Source organism: Euprymna scolopes, chromosome 33 (genome assembly GCF_053919585.1).
Source record: "Euprymna scolopes isolate OS-2025 chromosome 33, ASM5391958v1, whole genome shotgun sequence".
NCBI lineage: Eukaryota > Metazoa > Mollusca > Cephalopoda > Sepiida > Sepiolidae > Euprymna > Euprymna scolopes.
Window position 1 is genome coordinate 60472056 of NC_136514.1, and position 16645 is coordinate 60488700.

The 16645-nt window shown below is 37.0% G+C and overlaps 1 pseudogene; it reads left to right on the forward strand.

Moving 5' to 3' along the window:
* Window positions 1-7168: 7168 nt before the first annotated feature.
* On the forward strand, window positions 7169-7285 carry LOC145258599 (5S ribosomal RNA; annotated as a pseudogene).
* The last annotated feature ends 9360 nt before the right edge of the window (window positions 7286-16645 follow it).

Below are 16645 nucleotides of genomic sequence, written 5' to 3' on the forward strand. Positions count from 1 at the left end.
TGTGTGTGTGGTCGCGAATAGGCTCCTATATAGTTGACTATTTTAAAAAAAACTCGATTACATAAAATGATAGATGTAGCGAGACACAGGAATGGGTATGTTCGATCTGGCAGAACGGTGGTTCATTAAAATTGTGGGGTCTGCGTTCGCGCCTGATCCACAAAGTATGGAAAAAAAAAGTTTACAAGTGTTTTTGATATAGATGTACATAAGAATACTTTGGTAAGTATGTTTTAACTTAAATAGGGATGGTATAATAAAATTGTGGGGTATACCTCCGCGCCTGGGCTCCATAGAATGAAAATAGGCACATACTTTAATAAAAACTTTTCATATCTATCTGCGTAAGTATACTTTGATAATTATGTTTCAGTTTGAAGAAATATGGTATGATAAAATTATGGGGTGTTCATTCGCACCTGACCTCCATAGAATAGAAATATGTCACAAAGTTTAACAAGATGTTTTAATATAGATCCACAGAATATTGTGATAAGTGTTTCAGTGTGAACAGGTATGGTATAATAAATTATGGGGTTTATCTATTTTATTTTTACTTTCATCATATTTTGCTTTAGTTTTGATACCCTCAAATTCAACCCAAATTTACAACCCTTCGTTTTCATAAGCTATCATACTTTCATTCATAAATCAGAGTCCATTTTCTGTAGGCTGTTTTTGAACCCAGTCAACGACGGGTACTTTTGCTTGTATATATATATATATATATATATATATATATATATATGTGTGTGTGCTATATAAATATATTTATATATATCTATATATATGTATATATGCATATATATATATATATTTGGTAAAACTGGTAATTAGTAAAAACCTGAAGAGAGTGCTCAATACTATTGCAGAGCAAATATGTGTTATATTTTTTTATTACCGTTTTATCTGTTTGGTTACATATGTTTCGGATGTTGGACCATGTTTACGATCCAACAGCCTCGTCAGACTTACAGAAATGGTTGTTAGTATGTGGAAGAAGTGTTTTAGAAGAAATACGAAAAAAAGAGGGGTTGGGGTTGGAGATAATAAGGGGGAAGGGAGACGGGTATCGACAATATTTCAGTTTGGAAGGTTAAAATACATTAGATTGTATTGTATGTGTGGGAGTAGCAGATTCAGGTAGGCGTGGGTGGAGATATACGGATATAGGGAGGTGGAGGTGGAGAAAGGATGATAAAGAAAAATAGAGGGGAGTAAGGAGAGAGGGAGGTGAAGAGTTTCAATTTTTAGGTTTTAAATTTTGACTGCCTTTTGCTTGTTCAGCAAGGTATATTAAGTAGATGAGAGAGAGAAAGAGGGGGAGAGAGAAAGAGAGGAAGAGAGAGAGAGAGAGGGGGAAAGGGTTAGTGTAGATGTCATGTGTTTGACGAGTACAGGGTTCCATTTAAAATTGTCGCAGTCGCTATAAGTCGACTTGTTCATTTCAGTTGACAATGGGTTGTTTTTAGGTAGTTAAGAATTTATACATACGTTAACGCACGCGGAAATACGCATACATACACATACATATGTACATTTCTACACATCCATATACAGACACACACGCACACACATATATATATATATATAAACAATGTATATGCAGACATATATATATATATATATATATATATATATATATATATATATATATATATATATATGTAATTGTGCTTAGCGAAAAAGTTCTGTGGATAATCTTCTTCCCGATCTGTTATTGGCTAGAGATCAGGGAATAACCCGTTCTTCTCTTCTTTTGCGTTTTGCTTAGGAAAAGCAGTTTTCTCGTCGATTTCGTCCCATTCCGCGTCTTCTTTGTCTGCGAATGATGCTTGATTCTGCATGAGATAAAAATCCTTTCAAGGACATCTTTAATCTCTTTCGTGACCCCCTCCCGCCCATTGAGAAGCAGCGATTCGCTTGCCAAATTTATTATGGGCTTATTGATTGAATAGATTCCGTTTTTCATAGAGAAGCATTTCGTCATTGTATAGTTTCCATAACTGTGACTTTGACTACTATATGGTTGCATAACTGAATGGATCCTAAATGTTTGTCTTGTTCGTCTTAATAGTAATGTATAATTCTTTCTCAGAAATACTGAATATTTACGAAAAACGACGACGAGTTTTGACTTAAGATTTATTCACTGAAATAATGGATCGTTATTTCCTAAACTAAGAGCTGTCTCTTGTTAAACCATCTTCGAAGTACAGAGTGTTCCAATAAAATGTATACACTATTTAAATTATCTCAACTTGCTACATGAGTATCACGTTCTCAATAAATGTTTAGCAATAAAGAATGTCACTTCCAGCAGTATGGAGTACTTCCCCACTATCATCATGACATGAGCATATCTTGATAGTCACCTACGAAACAGATAGTTAGGGCGAAGAGGAAGTATCGAGTACTGTCCACGTTCACCGAATTTGAGCCCCCTCCCTTTTTCTCTTTTGGGGGGGGTGATGTGGGGTATATTAAACACAGGATTGACATCACAAAACAAGCTACAATGACTGTTAAAAGCAACCATTGAAAGAAGATGTGTCAACATACAAATTGAACTGATTAGGAACGTTTTCGATTCAATCAGTGAGCGTTCTCAGCTGCTCATGGACCACAATGGCTAATAATTTGAACACTTTGGATAATTAGCTGGTTTCTATATTTGTTCACGTTATTTGGTGTATGAAACTTTTCTTCCTTATAATAAATGTTGGTTTTATGGGCATTTAAAAGTGTATGCCTAAGCTATGAAAACATGTTAGTTGCAAGTCTAAAAATTAAAACGTGAACCAATAGCTATTAAGTTACGCATACATATTCGTAATGCTGCCATTCGACCTCCACCTGGCAAATTCCACTTTTTTAATGTTCACACTTTTGCACCGATTTTCCCCGAATAAAAATCAAATATAAAGTTTCGCATGGGTTCGAATACTACACATATGAAGTTTCATGTCTGTAGACTAAAACCTCATAAAGGGGTTTGTTACGAAAAATTCGTTTGAAAATATTATGCAAGTATATATTATGTAGAATATCTGCATGAATATAAATATACGTAATAGTTATCTAAAGATTTTTTATACCATAAGAAAAACGAAAAATCAAATGGGAACTTAATTAAAGTGAATGTTTAAAAGAATATGCAAATTACTTAGATCTTTTGCAGATGAATGCAATTAGAAAGTTGTATTTTCTTTTTAAAAACTAAATAGAAAAAAGGGGGTTGAATATGAATATCAATACACAAAAGACAAATTTATAGGAGTATATATATATATATATATCAACATGTATATTTGTGCGATGTTTGAGTGTTTCTTATAGATAGAAAGGTTATAGAATCTACGTAAAATCTAAAAGTTTCTCTTTATTTAAAATGTACGGAAAATGTTGCTGAATCACTAATCGCATTCCTAAAAAGACTAAACTTCAAATATATTTAATTTTGATGAAATTCATATCATATATAAAGAATTATAAAATTGATGTAACCCTAAATCTCTATGTACCATCTTTGTGCTGAATATTCATGTTAACTTCTTTCTATTTAATGTATACATGCCTCTAGTTTTAAGTAGCCTATGATGATAGAACCTACTTCAAACGTTACTTACGAATATCCGGCTTTAATGAGTTTAAAACCATATGTATAAGACGCTAATTCAGAGATTGTTCCCAATATTCCAGAAGGACAAACAGGAGGACGGGGTAGTGCAAGCAAAGCAAGTATTATTGTGTTATGAGCGAAAAAAGTACATGGTAGTCATCTTCATTAAATTCAGGGCAACTTCGGTGTAGCAGAGCTCGAACGCGCGTATGCAAATGCCGATCCGTGTACAAAGAAAAAGACTATAAAAACAACGTGTACACAGATCGGCCGTTACGATCACGTTAGAGACGTGGAGAACGTTCAAGCGGACAGAGGTCAGGAAAGTACCCGGTAATAAATGTTGTTACAGCACAAAAACGTGAGTCGAGACTTGTTTTCTGTTCCTTACGTAAAACACATCTACAACGGAGGTAAAAATACATGTATATTCACCTTGATAAAACTTTGATACATGCACATACGGAGAAACATCTACAGGCTCAATTGTTTATATTACGTTAGTTACTTTACTCCATTTGTCTGGGGTTTGAGGAAAAGAAGGAAGAATCTATTAAGGACTTTAGGGAAAGATTTTATTGTAATTAAAAATCGAATTTCAATTTAATATACCGATTGGATTCTATATTATATATATTCTCATATTCAGTATCATTCGCACAACATTTCGGTCGATGTAATTTCAGGTGTATCTTGTCAAACTCATGCATGTTTCTGCCGACCCCAGGAATTGCGCAGAGAACCCTTTATTTAATCCACGGGAGTCGCATGTTCATGTTCTATGGGTAGAGGTCTTAAGTAACTCGCAATTGCATTTTGAGTATCGCCCGCACTGAATATTGAACCTTCAAGTGCCAGGAGAGTGTTACATTTGAATTTTATTAAAGGACTTTATCTACTACGTCACGGATCCTTGCCCGCAAGTTACTCTCATCTCGAGGTTTAAGCATGTTACAACCGTGGGTTAAATAAAGGGTTCCGTTAGAAATTCCCTGTAAATTCCGAGTCTTCCAGAAAGATCCTTGAGTTTGACAAGCTCGTACACATGATAATGATTACATCGAACAAAACGTTGCGAAAATAACACTCAAAATGAGAATAGTAGTGTGAATAATTCTAATTATCAACACTCAGCCAAAAAATTCGAAACATAATTTCAATTCTTGCATTTTAAAAATCTTACAGAATATTTAAATACATTTTTCCATTTATTCTAAAACATCAAAACAAGTTATACTTAATTTTATGATACAGTTTTGAACTTTGAAATTCCGTTCTATAGTAATCTGGACACACAAACAAATTGTAACACATTAATATTCGTAATATACATTTATATTGTTATATTTCCTTACAGTATACGCAATAATTGCGTCGAAAGTACAACGTCTGTTATCGCTATGATTGCTGACCAGAAGTCAAAGTCAAATTTTTCTATACAATGAGGTATGAAGTTTCTAAGAAATGGACACTGAATGGTAAATAGGCCTACCGATTTCGGCATGTTTTTGGTGATTTCTGAGTTAAAGTAAGGTTTATTTTCTTGTTAGTAATTTATTTATAAGTCAGACAAGAAATAAAGCTACATAATTTTATTTTCGTTGCAGATTTTTGGAGCAAAAATTTAGCATCTCTACATTATCTCCAAGGCAACGTTGTATACACAATGCAAATGTGTTTTGCTATATTTGCGGGGAATATGCGTAGCAATCCAACAGAAAAGTGATCAATGAATTTGTGAAGTGTGCTTATTTTTCTGACTTCAAAGTAATGTTGGGTGATCAAGATAAGGCAGTGGCAACCCATATTGTATGCAAGCAATGTGCTGAGCATCTTTGACAGTGGACGAAAAAAGGATAGAAAGGCACTCCGTTCTGGTATTTCAATGGTCTGGCGTGAACCGAAAAATATTTCGATGACTGCTAATTCTGCGCAGTTAAAACAATGGTAATCAACAGGAAGAATAGGAATTCGTTTGTTTATCCAAACCTCAAGTCTGTACTTAGGCCAATTCCACAGTGTAACGAAATTCCTGTTCCGAATTGAAATTGCCTGGTTCTGAAAAAGACCAAGCGTCTGTTTTGTCAACTGACAATAGTGAAGCCAATGGTTCAGATGTCAGTTTTCCTCACTACCACAGATTTTTTTCTCAAGGAGGATTTAATGATCTGGCTAGAGAACTCAACCTTTCCAAAGAATCTTCTGAACGTTAAGCTTCAAGATTTAAAGAAAAAAATCTACTTCAGTCTAGAACTGTCATAATCTTCTACAGATGACGGCATATTGAATTCTTGCCATATTTCACCCAGGGAAACAAGATCGTATATTGCAATGATGTTACCGACCTGCTGCGGCAGCTTGGTGTGGAAAACTATTATTCTCAAGATTGGCGCCTTTTTTATTGACAGTTTCACAAAAAGTTTGAAATGCGTTTTTATTTGCGATCTTGTACGCAATTCAACAACTATCTAAGAAAAATGTGATGAAATCAAATTTGTTCTGGAAAAGAGTTCATACAGACAGCACCATCGATTTAGAAATGATTAGGTTTCTTCTCGGCCTACAAGATGGCTACACAGAATGTCCTTGCATCTTGTCTTTGTGGAATAGCAGAACAAGAAAAGAGCACTGAATAAAAAAGATTGGCCTGTGCGCAGTGAACTGGTTTCCCCCCTCTCTCCTCTCTCTTTCCACGTCTAATTATAGAAAAATTAAAAGGTGGGATTTTTTATGGAACCCAGATTCGAAATTTAATGAATGACGCAAATTTCTGTCATTTCATGAATCCTGCAGAGTTGGGTGCCTGGAGTGCATGTACGAATGTAATATTTTTTTTTTGGGGGGGGGGGGGGAAATAAAGGCGCGCAACTACAAAAAGCTTGTTGAAACATTACTCATACGTTTTCATCAACTGGGTGAAAATATAAGCATTAAATTACATTATTTGCACAGCCATCTTGTCCGTTTTCATGAAAATCTAGGTGTTGTGAGCGACGAACAAAGGGAGCGCTTCCATCAAGACATCAGCAACATTGAACTTCGCTATCAAGGTCGTTGGGATACCACCATGCTTGCAGACTACTGTTGGTCTATCAAGCGCGATGAATGCAGAGCCCCCATTCTAGAAAATCAGTTAAACGTCAATTAATGGAGAATGATGTCTATGCTTAGCATTTATTTTTACAACTTCAAGCTTTAATTGTGAATATTTTGGTGTGGTTTCATGAATATGTGTTTTCAAGTTACAAAAATATTGTTTCTTCAATTTGCTTCTTTTTATTGTAGCTATCAGCTTCCTACAGAGGGGAATATACCATAGCAGAAAAACTAGATCTAAAGTAAAAAGTGACATCATATCTGGAATAAACGTCCTCAAATTAGGTAACAACAATTGAAACAACTTAAGCACCATGGCAATTTGATTTGGTGTCCAGTGTTATAGATTGCTAGAACCTCTAAACTCGATGTAGACGGTAATCCCAACTAGTATTTAATCGATTATATTTAGGACAAATATCTGTGTTTATGTGTGTTATATGTCCAGCTTTATACGGCATAATCGCGTTGACACACCGGTTCTCGTCAGATCACCGAAGTTAAACAATGTTGAGCCTGGTTAGTACCAGATGGGTGACCATTTGGGAATTCTAGGCGCTGTATGGTCTCTCCACTTATCTCGGCATTTGTTTTCAGTCATCATGTACATACACTTCACTTGCTACTGGTATTTAACAATATCGACTCAGGAGAGGCGCGATTGGAGATTGCGCACCTCCTGCCACAAAAAATTCACGCGCAGGCACCCCTTCGTGAGTATCCATAGACTGTCAAAGACTGAAGAAGCTTGTTTATTGAATGTCCAGCTAAAAAGTGAAAACTACAAAACACCCACAAATTTGGTATTTTTTGATTTTTGGTCGATGTTGCCTTGGATGAATGATATCTAAAATATATTTTTAAAAAATAGTAATTCTTTTGGGGCTCAACTGAGACAGATTTCGTCGGAAGGGAACGGGGAAGCCATTTCCAATGTTATTAAGTAGCGCGTTATGCAGAGGTAAAAAGTGGATGGGAAGATAAAAATGTGGAAAATCCAGGAAGGAAGAAACAGGGAAAGATAGACGAATCGCAAAAGATAAAGAAATAAATGTTGTGATATAAAGATGCTGCACACACTGGTTACGTTTTGATTCTTATGGACCAGGATAACGTTGGCTACTCCTGCTTGTAAAATGTGTAACTATCGGGGCATTATTTTCAACTGAATTTGGGATATTTCTTAATATTGCTTTTATTTTTGTCGGAAAAACGCTCATGGAATGTGAGGATAAAAGGACAGAATATTGAAAGCAACATGAACGTAAGACTCACTTTCTACTTACCTTATTTGATTAACTTAGCTTTGATATAATAATAGATTGCTATAACCTCTAAACGCAACGTAGACGGATAGTTCAACTAGTGTTTAATGAAAAATACTCCTTAAGGCCTCAACCTTAAAATGTGTAACTTACGAGGAATAATTTTCCATTGGAGTTTGGACAGTTTGTTAACATTGCTTTTATTTTATTTTTGGAATTATTGTGAGTTTTATTTATCTTTTTTACTTTTTAAGATTAGAATGAGAACGGATTTGAATTATTTATTTTTACCTGCAAGCTTGATTATTTTCACAATACAAGTTGTCTGAATTATTTATTTAAAATGAAAACAAAACAAAACAAACAAAGAAGAGAAAAAATAGCTTCAATTATGAGAGCAACCACAGATAATTCACGCATGCGCTCTCTGGCACGAGCGAAGGACAATATCCGCTTACAGTTGCAATGGCGTCATCTGAACTTTTTACTCTTCTTGTTTCTAATGTTAAGGCAATCAAGTTATTATCTTCTATTTGATGCGTTCGTTCATCTCTATCATATACACTGTACGTTGGTTAATGTGTTACGCTTAGATTTAGATAGAATTTTGGTCGCTTCACGACAGGGTGGAATGGACGCAGATTAGTTTAAATACTTCACTGTTGAGAACAGCAGAGCAGCAGCAATGAACGTGGTAATTACGTATCGATTCTGATTGGACAAAATCTCAAACTAGCGATCCCTTTCAGCCAATCCGAAAATTCCAATGCGTACCAAACCCAAACACATGGCTCTCTTTCTTTTTCTCTTCTTTTGTTACAGAGACAAGAGACGTTCACACACCACCCCATGCTTAGTCCCTTTGAGAGGCGAAGAGACTTATCAAGCATAACGAGATATCCATAAACTTCTATATGTTCAGGGAAACATGTACATGACGCATAGACACAGTTAGTTGTACTCATAAACGCACATGGCACCCGCCGAAACGAACGCACATGCATTCTCTCACTAAAAATATGTACGCTAATACAAACATGCATACTTTGATTACTATTTTTACCCACACGTTATAGCATGCGGCGCCAACCGAAACAAACATATATACTTTATTTATACATGCATGAAAAACAATCGTTCTTCCCAGAAGCATTCATTTAGACATAAAAAAAAATCATATAATAATAATATTTTTGCTTCCTCGGCTCTATGTTTCGATTCGACATCATACTTTACTAGAGTGTTTATACAGACACCTCCCCAAATAAAAGATCATTAAATAAGTAACAGCTATTCAATACAGTGAATCGTACCGCTTTTCATTCATGTAAAGTAATCCGGTCTTTAACACTGGACAATAAAAATAACTGCAATCCAGAAACAGTATTGACACGTCATCGCTAAATGTCGACGCACGAAATCATAATATACATATATTATTAGTTTATAAGATATATTATTATGAAATTTTAATAATAGGAATTACATATCAATTAATAAGCATTGTTTATATTTCAGTTTCATCTTAAGACCTCTTAAGCTAAGTTTTAAAAACTTTTCAGAATCAAAATCATGTAATGGATTTTGATCAACATCAGAATAATGATTTTAGAAATAGGTTTAGTGATATTATAGCTTGATTTTTATCTTTGTGACAAAATTTGTACAAAAGTGCTATGTTCGGGTAATTAATTTTATTTGTAATAGGAGGAGTAGTATTCGAATACACACACACACACACACACACACACACACACACACACACACACACACACACACACACACATAGACACACACACACATATATATATATGTATTATTTGAATATATATGTATGTATTATTTGAATATACATATATATACATAAATAAATATATATATTTATATATATACATATGTCTCCCACCCTCTCTCTCTCTGTCTCTGTCTCTGTCGCTCTCTCTCTCTTTCTCTCTCTCTCTCTCTCTCTCTCTCTCTCTATATATATATATATATATATATATATATATATATATATATGTTGTTCATGTTTTAAAAAAATTCCTCACAAAAAACTTATAGTTAAAATATGATGCAAAATGTCAGATTGTAAATTGCTTTCCGTTATTTTGGCTCGGCATTTAAATGTTTGTAAATAAGAATTGGCTGTCTGTAGCAAACAAAAGGACACAAATAGCAAGAGGTCAAAGGTCAAACAACGTTTTCGTTTTGCTGCAAAGATCGTTAATCGATTTCTTTTCTTCGTTCTTCTCTCAGATTAATTGAATTCGAAAGTCGCACTTTTCCAGTAGAATGCGTTAATGTTTATCAACCTTCGCCATCAATGAACAGGCTCACTAGTTGGTTGACCTTGTGGCACACTTGGTGACAAGATAAGTATTACTCAAAAACGGTTGTATCTGAGGACAGAGACCAATCAAAATATAGATTTTGTTTATAAATAAATAAATGCATTTATTTATTTGAGATCTAACTGATTTCCACAAGAAAACCCTCCAGATATTTATGTTTTGTCTTTTTATGAGGCATGCTGTCACCTAGCCGTAGTCTTCTGTTCTTATAAAAGATTGAGATTTTTTATGTCCGACTCCAGTGGTTTTGTTTCATAGTGTGTGGGTTTATTTGCGGGTCCGTAGTACTTCGTGAACAGTAGCCTGAGATGTCTTAAATTTTTTCTGTTTCTATGTCTATCCGTGTAGCCACGTCACTAGTAATGGTGCTGGAGGTAAACGTTTCATCTGGGCTGACGTTACCCGTCTGATAGTCAGGGACCAGAACCTTGGATTAACCACTAAGGAGGCTGTCCTATCAGCAGGTGTAAAGTACCGGAGCTGCTGTATTGCCATTTGCTGAATAGATTCTAGACCACGCAGTAGTTTCTGGTGGGGCCTCTCGATGCCATACTAGTGATTAATTGTTATGGCTTTACCTTATCATGTGCTATAAAAAGAAAAAAAATCCTGTCTTTCTCTTACTTTGCCTCTCTGTCCTACTCTAACCAAGTCTGTCGACCTGTTTCCACAAACTCCAAAAACTCAACATGAAATATCTAAAAAAAAAACAAACAAAAAACCCCAAAAAAACAAAACACGAATAAACCTAGAACCCCAATCCTCCAACGTAGACCCCTACTATCATGTCTCCTTCTCCAACATCATGGGTCTACGTTCCAACCTTCCAGAGGTTGAAACCCAATTACAGGAGGCGAAACCGGACTTACTCTTTCTAAGCGAAACTGGCACAGGGCCTACCACTTCCCTAGATGAGTTCATAATAAAAGGATACTCTAACTTAACATCTAAATCTGGCCCCCAAGATCGCCATGGATATAGAATATGTGCCTACATTAAAGATGGCTTTCCGTGTGGTAGAGATATCTCCAGAGAAAACCCTAATTTACCTTATATGTGCTTCCGGCTTGCACTTGCTTACACCACCGTATTTATAGTTGCCCTCTATCGCCCCCACAACAGCGGGATTACTGTCTTTAAGAGTATATATGAGAAAATTGACCTCATCCTGTCTGCTCATCCTTCGGCTAACATTCACATTTGCGGTGACTTCAATGTACATAATGTGGAATGGCTGACCCACTCAAATAAGGCAGATGATGAGGGGAAGTTCTGTCATGATTTTGCCATTACCTATGACCTCACTCAGATTGTTCACAAACCCACCCGTGTGCCCGATACTACCGGTCAGTATGCAAGCCTTCTAGACCTTTTTCTCACAACTTCCCCTGAGCTATGTTCATTTTCCGTTCTATCTCCCCTGGGTTTCTCCGACCACTCCCTCGTATCAGTTAAGATAAAAATGAAATGCAATATCTTCAGACGTACCTCTCCACCGTACTGTATATCTACACTCTATGGCTGACTGGGATAGCTTCCGTACATTCATATCTGATCTACCTCTGCATTCCATGTTTAAAAAAGATGTGTCCTCTATAGTATCAGACCTGACCGAATGGTTAATTGTAGGCATAGACCGATTCATACCATCCCAAAAAAATCCAACAAAAACCTAACAGCCACCCATGTTTCTCCCCTAAATGTGCTGCTGCCAATGCGCACAGAAATCACTTTTTCCATAGCTACCAACGTAATAGATGTACTGAGACTAAAGCTGCTTTCAGGACTGCCAGCAACCACTGTAAAAGAGTAATAAAAATGCAAGAGACCTATATGCTCAGTCCGTCAAATCCAAAGTTGCTGAGCACCGGCTTGGTTCCCATCAGTTTTGGCATATAGCAAACAGGATCCTGAACAGAAGTGTGAGTTCTATCCCAACCATCATCAATGGACCTGGGGTCATCTCATCAGCATCAGATAAGGCCAAACTATTTGCCAAGAACTTTGCAGCTAACTCTACCCTCTGCGACGAATTTCCTCCATCAACAGACAACACACTATTCAACATACACATATATGTGCGTGAAGTCGCCAAACTAATCAAGAACCTTGATTCCAGTAAAGCAACTGGCCCTGGACAGCATTCCAATTATAGTGTTGAAAAAGCTTCGACCAGAACTTCCCCCCATACTTACAAAACTGTTTAAGCGTTGCCTTAAGGAGAAGTGCTTTCCAACACCATGGAAAACCTCGTCAGTATGACCTCCACATTTTGGATGGATCAAATGTTACGGGACAAAAAGTGTCATTTTTGGCCATTTTTGACCCCTTTTGAGCTCCTCAGGGCAAAACAGGATTTTTCGAAAAAAAAAAAAAAAAAAATGAATAAATAAATAAATAAATAAATAAATAAAATAAAAAGAATTTACTATGCACATTTATATATTAAAATATAACTTGTGACAAAATTTCAGGAAAAATCATCCAGACTAGCGGACAGACAGACCCATTGAAAACATAGGTCCCTCTCTGATAAATCGGGGGACAAAAATGTTACTCCATACCCCTTGCTTAAAAAAAATGTAAATGTGTTACAGACCGACCAATGGAGTGACTTGCATGCGACTAAAAAGCCTTAGCATGGAAGGGTTTCCCCTTCCATTGTCCTAGGAAAAGTTACAAACGTAAGTGCAGCGTCTGTTAAGAACATATACTACACTTTCATCTTAGCCATGTGGCCAAGGAAAAATTACAAACGTAAGTACAGCATCTATTAAGAACAGATACAACACTTTGATCTTGGCTCGAAGGCCAAGAAAAATCTATAAAGCTAAGAACAGCATATATTAACAAAAGACATTTGATCTTAACCAAAAAGGCCAAGGGCAAAAGTGTTACGAACAAACCGACCGACCGACCGACCGACCGACCGGCCGACGGAGAGACTTATAGAGTCGCTTGCACGCGACTAAAAAACGATTGTCACCGAGAACATGATATGCTTGAAAAGTTAGATGAAAAGGTTGTATTAAATTCATATGCGTAAGACGGATAGAGAGAAGAAGCCAAGGTCTAGCGTCTAACAGTGTAGTTTTTTTTTGTTTTTTTTTTACCTTTCGCTTAGGGGTAAAATGCTGTATCTAGATTGAAACTATTTTAATTTTTATTCCAATTCAAAATGCCCCTTTTGAGGAGTAGGATTTCCCCCGCATTAAAAACCGGTCTTGTTTCTAACTCTACCCTTTACCATCTAAAAAATTCCAACAAAAACCTAACAGCCAGCCATGGTTCTCCCCAGAATGTGCTGCTGCTATCGCGCACAGAAATCCCTTTTTCAATAACTACCAAGGTAATAGATGCACTGAGACTAAAGCTGCTTTCAGGAACGCCAGCAACAACTGTAAAAGAGTAATAAAAAATGCAAGAGAGCTATACGTCTAGTCTGTTAAATCCAAAGTAGCTGATCAGCGGCTTGGTTCCCACCAGCTTTGGCAAATAACAAATAGGATCCTGAACAGAACTGTGCGTTCTATCCCAACCATTATAAACGGACCAGAGGTCATCTACTCAGCTTCAGACAAGGCCAAACTATTTGCAAAGAACTTTGCAGCTAACTCTACCCTATGCGACTAGGCCATCAACTCCCCATATTTCCTCCTATACCACAGAACACGCTAGGTAACATACAAATATCTGTGCATGAGGTCGCCAAGCTAATCAAGAACCTTGATTCGAGTAAAGTAACTGGCCCTGACGGCATCCCAATTATAGTGTTAAAAAAGCTTCAACCAGAACTTGCTCCCATACTTTCGAAACTGTTTAAGCATTGCCTTAAGGAGAAGTGCTTTCCGACTCTCTGGTAAACCTTATCAGTATGCCCTATATTTAAGAATTTAGGTGATAAGTCATCTCCATCTCAGTACCGTCCAATAAGTCTCTTGTGTGTTCTGAGTAATTTGCTGGAATCCATATTAAATAGAGAAATATTCAACCACCTCAGCAGAAATAACCTTCTTAGTGACACACAATATGGTTTCCGTTCTGCAAGATCTACCACAGATGTGCTAACGGTTATATCTCACAGGATTAGTGAATCTCTTGAAAAAGGCTTCCGTTCTAGGGCAATTGCTCTTGACATATCAAAGGCCTTTGACAAGGCATGGCATACGGGCCTACTTGACAAGATTTCCAGCTACGGTATAACTGGAAATGTTTTCTCAATCATCAAATCATTTCTCTCCGATAGTCTTATAAGAGTAGTGGTCGATGGACAAAATTCAGAGGCCTGCAATATTAATGCTGGAGTCCCTCAAGGGTCTCTTCTTGATCTACATCATTGATCTTCCAAAACACATACTGAAATCATTCGTTGACATCTATGCTGATAACATGACCATCTACGGCAACACATCAAAAGCTGTAAATGACAGAGTTCTCTCTGATTCTCTCAGCTCTGATCTCGAGCGTGTGGTACAGTGGGGGAAGACGTGGTTGGTTACCTTTAATGTATCTAAAACTAAACTCCTATCTTTACACCATCAACGCACTGATCCCCATCTGGCATCAATTGTAATGGATGGCTCTCGCCTAGGAGAAGCTCCATGTTTTGACAAGCTTCTGGGTTTGTCTTTTACTCCTGATATGAAATGGAAAACGTACATCAATTCTGTTGCCAAGGTTGCTGGAAAGATGGTGGCATCCTTCTAACGCTCCAGAAGATATCTCACTACTGATGCAATTCTCTATCTATATAAAAACCAAGAAGTCCAGGGATGGAATACTGCTGCCATATCTGGGCAGGAGCTGCTAAAAACAGCCTATCCTGCCTTGACAGAGTACAAAATAGACTTTGTGGCTTAGTGGGGGATGCCCTTTTCTCTACCCTGCCACCTCTCTCCCACAGAAGAGACCTTGTTAGCCTATTCTTGCTTTATCTTTATTTCCATGGCAGGTGCCAGTCTGATCTACAATATCTGGTCCCTCCTCGTCAATCCTTCACGAAAAACACCCGTCTAGCTGAATCCACTGTGAAAAATTTCTCCCACTCTCTATCTGTGCCTAAATCAAAACGTGGATTCCATGAACAAAGCTTCTTTCTTAGAACTGCACGCCTGTGGAACTCTGTTCCGTCTACCTGCTTCCCACCTGACTACAACTTGGATGTCTTCAAGTCCAACGTTAACAAATTCCTAATGAACCGCCCTCTTAAGTAAACACTTCATTAAATCTCCACACTAACGTACTATGCATGCAATAAGCCTTATCCCTGAGTGGCTTCCGGGTCTTGATAAGTGGTGAACACCGTGTAAAGAAAAAAAAAAGAAAGCAAATGATTAAGGACTTTGTTTCTTAGTTCATTTTACATCAATTAAGAATCACTGAATCCTCGTGAGTCATACACTTATTGCATATGTTGAAGATGTTTAAATGTAATAAAGCAACATGGACAGGTAGTTCAATGAGTATTTGTTGTTTTGCAGCATATCAACCTATTGTTGAATTTTGTGAAGGAGGGACGGTTACCTTATGAGTCAGGTCACTAATATATTTCGATGATCTTACGCTGTTCAGTTGAGGATTTTCTCAATAGCCAATGTTTGTCAATTAACAACTAGTTTAAGACGTTGTTAATGTACTCATGTCGTCCTTTGGTTTATTTTCGGTCAGTTTTCCCTGTTCAAGCGTGATCGACAGGAAACTCCAAGAATCAAAGATGGCGGGCAGGTAAGCTCAGTACTTGTTGCAATCACTGTCGACAGATGAGAATCGAGTTTGGTTAAACACGGGACGAGGAGCTATATCCAACGCTATTTTCTCATTTAATGCTAAATCCAGCCATTTTTTGGTTTAATGTTTTGTGCGACTACGTGTATCCCCCTTGCATGACGACAATCGCCGACTTTACCGTTAGGTGACGTGGATTTTTTTCTCTTTCGTCTTCTCTTCTAATCGTTTCGTCATCTCTCATATTGGTGACAGCTGAGCAGGTGAGTATAGAAGTATAAAAAGTATAAAAATGTAAAACAATTCAAACACACATTCAAGGACAAAAATAATCCAACACATTCTGTATATATAAGTTGCTCCAGACGCTCTTCGACACAATCGCGGAAAACAAACATCTAATGAGGCTAAGGTTCACCACTACACAGTCTGTCAAGACCTTTTTGTTGTCAGCTGAAGTCTGCTCATTTCGATGTTTTCCGAGCCACGATTTGCTTTCAACTGTATTCACTTTCCCCAAACAAAAAAACTGCCCCCAACAGTCGCAAACTCACAATTGTCCGTAAATTCTCCCGAACTTTCTGTTA